General features: G+C 48.2%; 2 pseudogenes; one reads left to right on the top strand and one right to left on the bottom strand.

Moving 5' to 3' along the window:
* Nucleotides 1-2140: 2140 nt before the first annotated feature.
* Nucleotides 2141-10514, bottom strand: LOC147821805 (ubiquitin carboxyl-terminal hydrolase 17-like protein 6; annotated as a pseudogene).
* On the top strand, nt 4351-7373 carry LOC147821806 (RNA-binding protein 25-like; annotated as a pseudogene).
* Nucleotides 10515-11020: the final 506 nt, after the last annotated feature.

Raw genomic sequence — 11020 nt, 5'->3', positions numbered from 1 at the left:
ACACTCTCCTTGTGAGATGGGGTGCTTGGGAGAAGCTGGAGACAAAATGGCCCCGAGCTGTAGCCCCTGGAGGTGCCTGGACGTGTTTTCTGTACCATCATGTGATTCGTGGTAATGTGATCCTGTATTATTTTGGAACAAGGTAGAAGTTGCCTTGGTATAGAACAGGAAACCATTGAAATATGTCTCTCTTTCAAATGACCGATATGACCCCTATCATCCATCATCCTCCAGAGTCTGGCCAGCTCCCTAGCCTTCTGCAGGTGCCGGGCTCAGACCCGGGTCCTGCGACTTTCAAGCCTCTCTCAGGCTGCGGCCACATGGGTGGTGCCTCATCCCTGGAGATTTTGAGGCCACGTACACCTTTCTCCCTCAAATGTGGGCACCAAACTGCTCCCTGCCTTCCTTCCCATCAGCCTCACAGAACCTGCGTGTCCCTTCCACCACTTGAGCCCCGGTTCACACTTAAGCAAGGGAAACTCAAGGAGGCCTGGCTTCACCCGGGCTGCTTTCCTCTTCCCCTCTCTCCACCTGAGGGGTGTTCTCACTGCTCCATTTCTGTATGTTTTATAGTTTTTAATAAAGTACACTTGGTTTTTATTGCTTTCAAGAAGAATCTGAGGACTGATGGTTTTGACAAGATGCTTTCCGAGTTTTACACTCAGTTAGAATAGGATGCTGCCTCTGTGTTTTCCAACGTAGGTAGCTGTTCTGTCTCAATGTCTCAGTGTCTTTCTCTTGAAGGCGCTCTTCACCTTTGATGGGTTATTCAGATAGAAAGGTGAAGATCTTCTCACATTTTTAGCACTGCTACCCCTTCAAAGTATAATACATCACAGTTTTGCATGTATTTGAGAATCCTTCATTCCTAAAATAATGGTGACTTCCTGACAGTGTATGATGTGCCCAGTGTATGTCTAAGTTTCTTTGTGAGGTTTTCTTAAGAGGTTTTATTCACTCTTCTGTGAGGATACTATTTCTTCCACTCAACTATGACTTTATGTGGAGGTGATATTGGGCTCGGCCAATGATTTTGTGTCTAATGTCATTTCCAAGACATTTACTTCTCTCAGGTAAAGTTATTTTAAAGAAAACATAATTCTCTTGACTCTATCTATCTTTCTATCTTTCTGTCTGTCTGTCTGTCTATCTATCCATCTATCTATCTATCTATCTGTCTGTCTATCTATCTATCATCTATCTACCTATGCATGTATCTGAGCCAAATAACAGTACACTTTTTTTCTCTGGTCCATTTCATTAGTCTACATTCAGAAATAAAAATGTGTCTGATGCCTGTCTTCCCATTCTAAGTGAGAAGAGTGTCTCTATGAAATCAAGCTTAAGACACATTTCTGTGTTGTATGCCTGTGAAACGCATAGGTATGATTCGTGCTTGTTTCCTGTCTCTCCAATGACACATTCTCTTGCATCTGCTTCTCTTCTATTTTGCCACCGTGAATGAATGAACCTAGATATGTGAGGTTGCAGTGTGATTTCTGCCCTGTCATGGCTTGTGTTTCACTGGCACCCAGGCCCTCGTTTGGAGGAGGTGGGGCTTTCCCTCTCAGAGGTGGCTGAGTGATTCTTTTGGCACCACTCCAATCGCCATAGTTTGGATGGGATCAAAGGGGCAGGAAGAGGCTGTTATGGCCCCTTGTTGCTTTTGCTCCCTTCTGCCCCCATGAGCAGTTGCTTCTCTGCCACTCTGCCTTGGGGTCAGCCAATTATGGTCTCCTACCTCTCCAAACTTGAAGCCAAATCAACCTTGCCCCCTTTCATGTTGGGTGCCACATATTCTGTCTGAGCAAGGAGACAAGGGGAAACATAAAGGATACATGGCTCCACTGTACTTAGGGTGAATTTCTGCATTTTTCTCCCTGCACACATCCCCCGAGAAGATTCACCCAAACTCCCTTCATGCTTTTTGCACCATGCATGCTCCCAGAACCCAAGTGTCATCAGAAGTGATCCCCCCGGGTCCATTTGTGAAGTTTATGGTTTGGAAGGCTCCTATGGTAGGCTGAGCGACCCGATGCTGGGGTGAGCAAGTCAGCATAGCTGCACCCCAGCCATGGCCATTAGGAATAAAAGCAGCAGAAATGCGAGACATTTCAAGAAAACAGCGCACATGGTGGAATATCGTCAATGATTGATTTATTATGAATGTCACAGTATAAAGGTTTACAGGCACCACTGTGGCAAGCTACCACACTCAAGAGCCCCTGGCTGTTTCAGGAGCTCTGACACTCAGGCCGGGTGAGCAGTTGCATTTCTTTGACTCTAAGTTGATCAGCGTCTTCTCATAATCCACTGAGCATCACAACCCATTTGATCTACAGCTCCACATCCCTGGAAATGTGGAATCCTCTGATGCACGAACCCTGTCATGTTGCTTTTCTCTCATGTCACCAAGACTCATGTGAAACTGTTCCGATTTCTCAACTTCTCCTTTGCAGAGAACCTTGTAGAGCCGACCATGCAAAACCCCCGTCTTGTGTCAGTGTTCTACACAGAAGTGTTGCTGAAACGTGGCCCTGTCCATGTGCCTGCCCCAATAGCATTCACTTGGACCGAGGCATAAAGAGTTCTGGAATGCTGATTGCTCTGCGGGTTTCACTTCATCTGCCTCTGTTGAGCGTCTGATACACTGGGTGGAGGTTGCAACACTTTCCTGAGAGTAGAAAAGAAGCCCGTGAGGATTGTGAGCAACATTCTTGTCAACCCGAAAAGGCAAGGAAAGAATGGAATGCCTCCAATGGCATTCTCACTCACGGTGTCCCATATCTCAAACCCACCACATGAGCTCACTCACCTGCACACAGCCCGATATTGATGCGCGAGGACTACAACACCAGCACGGTTCTCTTGCCCTGCTTGTTCTTCTTCTTCTTCTTCCTCTTGGAATCTCTGGCACTTCCTCCTAGAAATGGAGCCTGCTCAGCGTTCGTGGCCTCTTGAGCTGTCAGGACCCTGGCCGAATTGGGGGGGAAGCAATTCTCTTGCTCTGGGTGAGTCGCTCGCAACTCCACTGTGTATTTCGACCGGTGGATCACGACTGCATCGGCTGGAAGGTTACTTTCGACTTGCCTGAGGTTCAGTGCGGTCTTGGTTCGGTTTTGTTCTCGGAGGGATTCCCACTCCTCGAAAGTGCTCTGCTCCATTTGTGTTTCCTCTCTCTGCACCCCTAGCTTGCTATGTTCTCTGCAGGCTTCCGTCGAGAGCTCCCTTGGGCTGGCTCTCCTGTGCTCGGCCTCAGAGCCCAGAGGTTTTGCTTCCGTGCCAGCTGGTGGAGCACCGCTGTCCTTTGGGAGGTTAGTCTTGCGGACGTAGAAGAGGACATAGGCATCTTGCGCCAGGACACAACGTGTGTCACAGGCAGTGACTTTGTTGTCATTCATCTGGTACCAACGGCCATCCCCGGCTTTGACGTAAGAAAAGTAATGTCCACTGTGACAAGTCGAGCCAGCGTGGATCAGCACCGCATACAGGGTGTACAGCAGTGGCCCCCTGTTCTGCTCCGACATATATGGCTGCATGTCAAGGCACTCGGAGTACTGCACGTGCTTAGCAAACTTCTCCCCGTGAAGTCCGAGAAACGTTTCAGCACCAGGATGAGGACCTCGGAGGAAGTGTGTAAGGACATGGTCTTGGTAGCAGGCATCTTTTGGAGACACACGCTGCAGTGGTAAGCATTGTCCCCGCTCAGTTCCTCGGGTGCTATGGATCGGGTCAGAGCTTGCTTCACACTCTGAGCTGCCTTGATGTCCAGAGTGATGTCCAGATAGGGATCAAACGTGTCTGAAGTGCTTCCGCAGTGGAGACACTTGATTTGAGATCTCCAGTAGCCGCCAAAGATGTGGTGCATGAGCTCCCTGTCCTCAGAGTGCAGCTCTGCCTGCTGCATGGCATCCACGATGAACATGAGAAACTCGTGCGCATCTTCCTGCTTCTGCCTGTGGAAGGCAGCAATCAACGTGTGCAAAGGCTGGATGACACGTCCGGGATGGCGGAGGGCGTGAGTGACGTGACGTTGCAGAGCACACAGCATGCAGCCAGTCAGAGAGGGACAGGTTGGCTTGTGCTCCCGGGACAGCATATAGTTGGCAAGAGGCGGTGTGTAGGTCAGGCACTGCAGGGTTGCATTCACGTAGCAAGTGTTGCCCAGGTTCCAGAGACCCGCTCCTACTCCATGAGGCCTCTTCCAGCTCAGGGATATCATCTCTCTCGGATTCCGCTCTCTTGCCACAGGAGTCACCTCCTCACACTGGCCGTCATCGGTCCATCGGGACAGCAGGGAGTCTGCAGGAAAAGAAGAGACACGGTGAGAAGGAGCACAGGAGAATCTCACAGAGGAACGGGGAACTCCAGAGCAAGAGGCTAAGGGTAAAGCAGGCAAGGACCCAAGCTTTTAAAGAAAAGGATGAGCTCATCTCTGACAGGAACGTGGGCACCAATATACTCAGCAGGATTCCAGCCATCAGAATAGTACACACCTTCCAAGAGATCACCCATCATGACCCAGTCGGCGGCCTTCGGGATACCCAAGGCCAGGTCAGCCTATAACAATCCACACACATAGTGTACCACAAACACAAAAGCAAAGCACGGGAAGACCTCCGGAAGCTCCCCATGCAGCGCAGCTGTGTGCGGCCTGTGCGAAAAGGCGCACTGGGACCCGTCTCCCGGGCGGGCGCCGAGCAGAATCCTCGAACTGATAAGGCTGCTGTAACCTGGAGCCTCTACAAGGCAGCGAAGACAGTACCATTTTCTCAGCGGCCGACTTCTGCAGTAAGAATGTCTTTCCCCCCTCATTTGAATCGCCCTCCCATGGGAATCCCAGCACTCCCACCAGGGATCCCACCCCCACAGTTCCCCAGTTCCCAGGCTTTCCTCCACCAGTGCCTCCAGGGACCCCAATGATTCCTGTACCAATGAGCATTATGGCTCCTGCTCCAACTGTCTTAGTACCCACTGTATCCATGGTTGGAAAGCATTTGGGAGCAAGAAAGGATCATCTGGGTTTAAAGGCTAAAGAAAATGATGAAAATTGTGGTCCTACTACCACAGAGTTTGTTGGAAACATTTATGAGAAAGCCTCAGACATGCTTATACGACAGCTCTTAGCTAAATGTGGTTTGGTTTTGAGCTGGAAGAGAGTACAAGGTGCTTCTGGAAAACTTCAAGCCTTTGGATTCTGTGAATATAAGGAGCCTGAATCTACCCTCCGTGCACTCCGATTATTACATGACCTGCAGATTGGAGAGAAGAAGTTGCTTGTTAAACTTGATGCCAAAACAAAGGCACAGCTAGATGAATGGAAGGCAAAGAAGAAAGCTTCTAATGGGAATGCCAGGCCCGAAACTGTCACTAATGATGATGAAGAAGCTTTAGATGAAGAGACAAAAAGAAGAGATCAGATGATTAAGGGGGGCCATTGAAGTTTTAATACGAGAATACTCAGTGAGCTAAATGCCCCCTCACAAGAGTCTGACTCTCATCCCAGGAAGAAGAAAAAGGAAAAGAAGGAGGACATTTTCCGCAGATTTCCAGTGGCCCCACTGATCCTTATCCGCTCATCGCTAAGGAGGATATAAATGCTATAGAAATGGAAGAAGACAAAAGAGACCTGATATCTCGAGAGATCAGCAAATTCAGAGATACACACAAGAAACTGGAAGAAGAGAAAGGCAAAAAGGAAAAGAAAGACAGGAAATTGAGAAAAAACGGAGAGAAAGAGAAGGGAAGCGTGAACGAGAAGGAGAAAGGGAACGAGAATGTGAACAAGATAAGGAGAAGGAACAGGACAGGAACCGAGACCGGACAAAGGAGAGAGATCGGGACCGAGATCGAGAGAGACAGAGAGAGAGAGAGAGAGATAGAGTGAGAGAGAGAGAGAGAGAGAGAGAAGAGACAGAGAGGAGAGAGAGAGAGAGAGAGATCGGGACCGGGATCCAGAAAGGAGCTCAGATCGAAATAAGGATCGGAGTCGGTCAAGAGAAAAGAAGCAGAGACCATGAAAGGAATGGGAGCGGGAAAGAGAGAGAGAGTGAAAAAGGAACGGGAGAGAGAACGTGAGCGTGAGAGAGAGCACGAGAGGAACGGGAACGCGAAAGAGAGAAGACAAGAAACGAGATGGTGAAGAAGATGAAGAAGATGCCTATGAACGAAGAAAACTTGAAAGAAAACTCCGAGAGAAAGAAGCTGCTTATCAAGAGCGACTTAAAATTGGCAATCAGAGAATGAAAAAAACCTCGGGAATATGAAGAAAGAGGCTGTAAAAAGAAAGAAGAAAGAAGAGAAATGGCTAAAGAGGATAAACGACTAAAAGAATTCTTAGAAGATTATGATGATGAAAGAGATGATCCCAGATATTACAGGGGAGTGCTCTTCAGAAAAGGTTGCGTGATAGGGAAAAGGAAATGGAAGCGGATGAAAGAGATAGGAGAGAGAAAAAAGGGAGAGCTTGAGGAAATCGGCCAATGCCTTCTGGCAGAAGGCATCCCAGATCCGGATGCAGAGCTCCAGAGGATGGAACAAGAGGCTGAGAGTGTGCAGAACAACCACAAATAAAGCAAGAGCCAGACTCAGAGGAAGAAGAAGAAGAAAAGCAAGAAAAGGAAGAAAACGAGAAGAACCTATAGAAGAGGAAGAGGAGCCTGAGCAAAAGCCTTGTCTGAAACCCACTCTGAGGCCCACCAGCTCCGCCCTATCTGTTTCCTCTGCCAGTGGCAATGCAACACCAACACTCCCTGGGGAACGAGTCTCCCTGTGGTATTATAATTCCTCGTGAAAACTCACCAATCAACAGCAACCTGAGGAACACAGGCCAAAAATAGGATTAAGTCTTAAAACTGGGTGCTTCTAATAGTCCTGGTCAGCCTAATTCTGTGAAAAGGAAGAGGCTACCTGTAGATAGTGTATTTAAAACAAATTTGACGATGAAGACAGTGATGATGTGCCACGCAAAAGGAAACTGGTTCCATTGGATTACGGTGGAGATGATAAAAATGCTGCCAAAGGCACTGTGAACACTGAAGAAAAGCGCAAACCTATAAAGAGTCACATTAAGAAGATCCCAAACAGCCAAACCCGAGCTCTTTGCTTATCCTCTGGACTGGTCTATTGTGGATTCTAATACTGATGGATGGACGAATTAGACCATGGATTAATAAAATCATAGAATAATATAGGTGAAGAAGAAGCTACATTAGTTGATTTTGTGTTCAAAGGTTATGGCTCATAGTTCACCTCAGAGCATTTTTAGATGATGTTGCCATGGTACTTGATGAAGAAAGCAGAAGTTTTATAGTAAAAATGTGGAGATTATTATATATGAAACAGAAGCCAGGAAAATTGGTCTTGTGAAGTAAAACTCTTTTTACACTTAGGATTCCATTTCATTTATCTTATTTCTCATCCTTTAAAAGGACTTTGAATTTTTCTTTGTCTTCAAAGACATTTGTGAGATCTGTAATTTATTTTAATGTAGAAAATGTGAAATTCTTTTTTGGTCTTCTAAATTTGTTAATGACTTATGTACTCCCTTGGGTGTAAGAATCACCTGAATCCTTGGTTCTCTTTATACTCACCAGGTACAAATTACTGGTATGTTTATAAGCGCAGCTACTGCACAACAGCCTATCTGATATAATCTTGTTCTGCTGATTTGTTCCTTGTAAATATTAAAATGACTCCCCCCCCCAAAAAAGCGCAAAGCACAAAATCATAGGATTATCTCAATAGACAGAAAAGAGCCTTTCACCAAATCTGTCACCATTCCTAAGAAAAAACTCTGAAGGAAATGCATACAGAGAACATGAGCTCCACAAGGTGAATGGCATTTATGACCATCCTACTGGCAGCCTCCTCTGAAGTGGGGTAAAGCCAGAAGCATTTGCCCTGTGATCCAAACAAGAAAAGCACGTTCCCTCTCCACACTTCTATTCAACCGAGTTCTCCACGATTAGGCCCCCGCCAGCAGGCAAGGGAGAGGAACAGAAGGGATGCGTGTGGGACAGAAGAAAATTCAGGAATCACTCTTGGGAAGATGAGAGCACACTGTAGATGGAGAACCTAACTCTTCCACCCAAACACTGCCGGAATTAATAGCCAAATTCAGCAATGTGGCAAATGAAAAATCCACAAAAATATCAATTTTGTTCCTTTACACCAGTGGAGAAACTCACCAGAGGAAAATCGGGAAGACAATACCCTTTTTACCACGCCACGGACACAATGTCAGTAGCTGGACAAGATGCTAACCACGGAAGGAGAGGGTGCCTGCTTGCCTGCGACGCCAAGGCACTCTGCCGAAAACACACCAGGGGGGACATCAGTAAATGGCAAGAGCTCACCTGTTCTTCACTGAGCAGACACAATAGAGACAGAATGACCTGCCTTCCAAACCGCTAGTTAGGTTGAGTGCCATTCCCATTGAACCATCAATAACAATCCTCAGAAAACTGAAGAAATCCATCCTAAAAGTCTTCTGGACCAGTAGAGACCCAGAAGAGCCAAAGCAATCCTGGCAAACCGGATCCAAGTCGAGCCACGAGGATCCCACATTTCAAGAACACATTCCAAAAGCCACAGGGCGGAAAGCAGCTGGCTGAGAGCACATAGAGGCTCACAGGTGCACTGATGCAACAGAAAGTAAGAAGGAAGAGATGTCCACAGGCACACTCGGCCCATCTCATCTTTCACAAAAGGCCGAAACCCCACTGGGTGAAAGGGACACCCCTTAGCAACTGGTGCCGGAAACCCAGCACATCCATGCAGCCCAACAAGGAAGACAACCTATTGAATCCCATCAAGAAAGCTAACGGTCAACATAGAAGAAATGATGAAAGGTTAGCACAGAACAACTAATCTGCGGGAGAGCTAAAGCAGGGAGAGACTTGAAGGTCGAGCCCCAGACAGTGACGTTGTGGACACATGTTCACCTGCACAGGAATGTACTATCAAGGTTTCACACAGAATTATGCAGGAAGATAAATTCATCTCAACCAAATGTAGGGTTTGTTCTAGCTTGGGTCTACATGCTCCCCCGCTCAGCCCATAAGGTCCTAGGATGTTTTTTCAGAGTGTGGCTGCAGCTAGGGTGTGTGACTGGCTGGAGGTGCAATGCTAGGATTAAGGTTGCTGGGATTAAAGGGCGGGTGACTAAGCTGGTAAACTGATGGGCCTTCCTTGCACCGCCCTAGTCCTGGTAGCCTAGCTATCACAGAAGGGAGAGGAAGGGGCTTGCCTTGGGCCTCTCCTGGCTCTGCTCCCTTCCCTTCCCCATGAAGTGTTCTCCTCTCCAATACTATCTTGCCTTGGGGCCAGGCCACGAAAGGGCTGAAAACTCCAGCCACTTTGAGCTCTCTTCACTTTGGGGATGGAGCATTTTGTCTCAGCATTCCAGAATAGTAACTAAGAGAGTTTCAGGAAGCCTGTAAGAACAACAGTCCCCTCAAGGAGCAAAAGGCCCCACGTAGTGTGTGCCGAGGCTCAACCCTCCAGAGCTCTTACAAAACACGTCCAGAACTCCCTGCGTGTCAGCTTTCTCCTTGTGATCCCAGAGGCCACTGGCTCAGTTCACCTGGACCCTACATCCATACGGGGAAACCACAGCCATCCAGGGGACAGGCTGAGGAGAACCCGGAGGGGAAGCAGGAGAAGAAATGAGCCAGATGCGATACTGCATGGATCTGGAGCTGAAGTGAAACGGAATTCCCATGCTCCAAACACAGTCCCTCATCCTAAAGATCTTTCAACAAAGAAAGCTCCGTACCCCATGCAATCTCAGCACATTGGAAGGCTGAAAGAGCCTCCACATAACCCTGGGCAGGGATGCCAGGGATCTGCCCTGAATCATTCTGGCGAAAGAAGCTTCCCTCTCTCACAGACATTCCACTGTGCACAACTTCTGTCCTCCTCCCCTCCTAGAATCAGCACATCCACTCAAGACAGAACACTTTCAACTCCCGGGAGAAATCCTTTCCATGGCTTAGGGCACAGAGGCTGTGGCCATCTGAATTTCCAGTAGGTCCTTTCCCCTGTTTCGATTGAAAAACACCTGAAGCCCATCGGAAGATGAAGAGTTTTTGAAGATGAGATGAAGAGGAACCACCTCCTCGGCGGGCATACCACACACACAGACAGCAACACCCATGCAAAGGACGGCAAGAAGCCACCCAAGAAAATGTGAAGTGCTCTTCAGGAAGGACTCTTTGTTTGTGAGGGCTCTAAGCTTCAACACTGGCAAGAGCCAAAGAAAAATCTCAGTTGAGAAAACAGCCATCGAGTCCATGTAGAATTCTGAGGGGGATCTGAGGAACAGGGTGAGGCAGGACAGGGGCTAGGGATGAGGAAGCAGGATCAAGATGTGCTGTGCGTGGATCACAAGGCCAAGATGAGTGGAATCATCATGGATGCCATCACGTGCGCTGAAAAGAAACAAATCCCGAAAAACAGAAGGTTGCTGGAATGGGAGACTCACCTGCCCTGTAGGCTGCCTCAGCCTCCATGTGTCCCTGGAGCAGAGATCCGAAGCTGTGTGGTTCTGGAAGATCAAGAGCACAAGATCCTTCCTTGTCTGAGGTGGGCTTCCAATGACAGGAAGTCCCGCCCACTCATTTCCTCCTCATCATACCCAAACCCACCCACCTCCCCGCCCTACTCCTGGCTCCCACCAATCAGGTGAAGCTACATCAGAGCCTGGGCAGCAGAGGCTGAACCAGGAAATTCAACCTCTTCCAAAGCCAGCTAGGAGAGTTGGTGTCATGTGTTTCACTACAAAATCCCTGGACACATGGGGCAGAACAGGTCCCTGAGCCCTACATTGGAACTTCTCCGGAAAAGCCAAGTAGCTTTTCCAGGCGTGTGCTATGGCTTGCATCTACGAGTGCCTCCAAAGCCTCGTGTGTTCATAGGTGGGGCTTTTCAGGAGGTGGCTAAGGTCTAGGGATTGTGGCCACAGGGATCAAGGAGGTGACACTAGGGTGGATCCATGCTGCAATCCTGAGACTAAGGG

This window comes from Heterocephalus glaber, unplaced genomic scaffold (genome assembly GCF_053883595.1).
Source record: "Heterocephalus glaber isolate CG9 unplaced genomic scaffold, H.glaber_assembly_v1.0 deba00001689, whole genome shotgun sequence".
In the NCBI taxonomy this organism is placed as follows: Eukaryota; Metazoa; Chordata; class Mammalia; order Rodentia; family Bathyergidae; genus Heterocephalus; species Heterocephalus glaber.
Note: the sequence above shows the minus strand (reverse complement) of the source record. Positions and strands in the feature narration are given on the sequence as shown.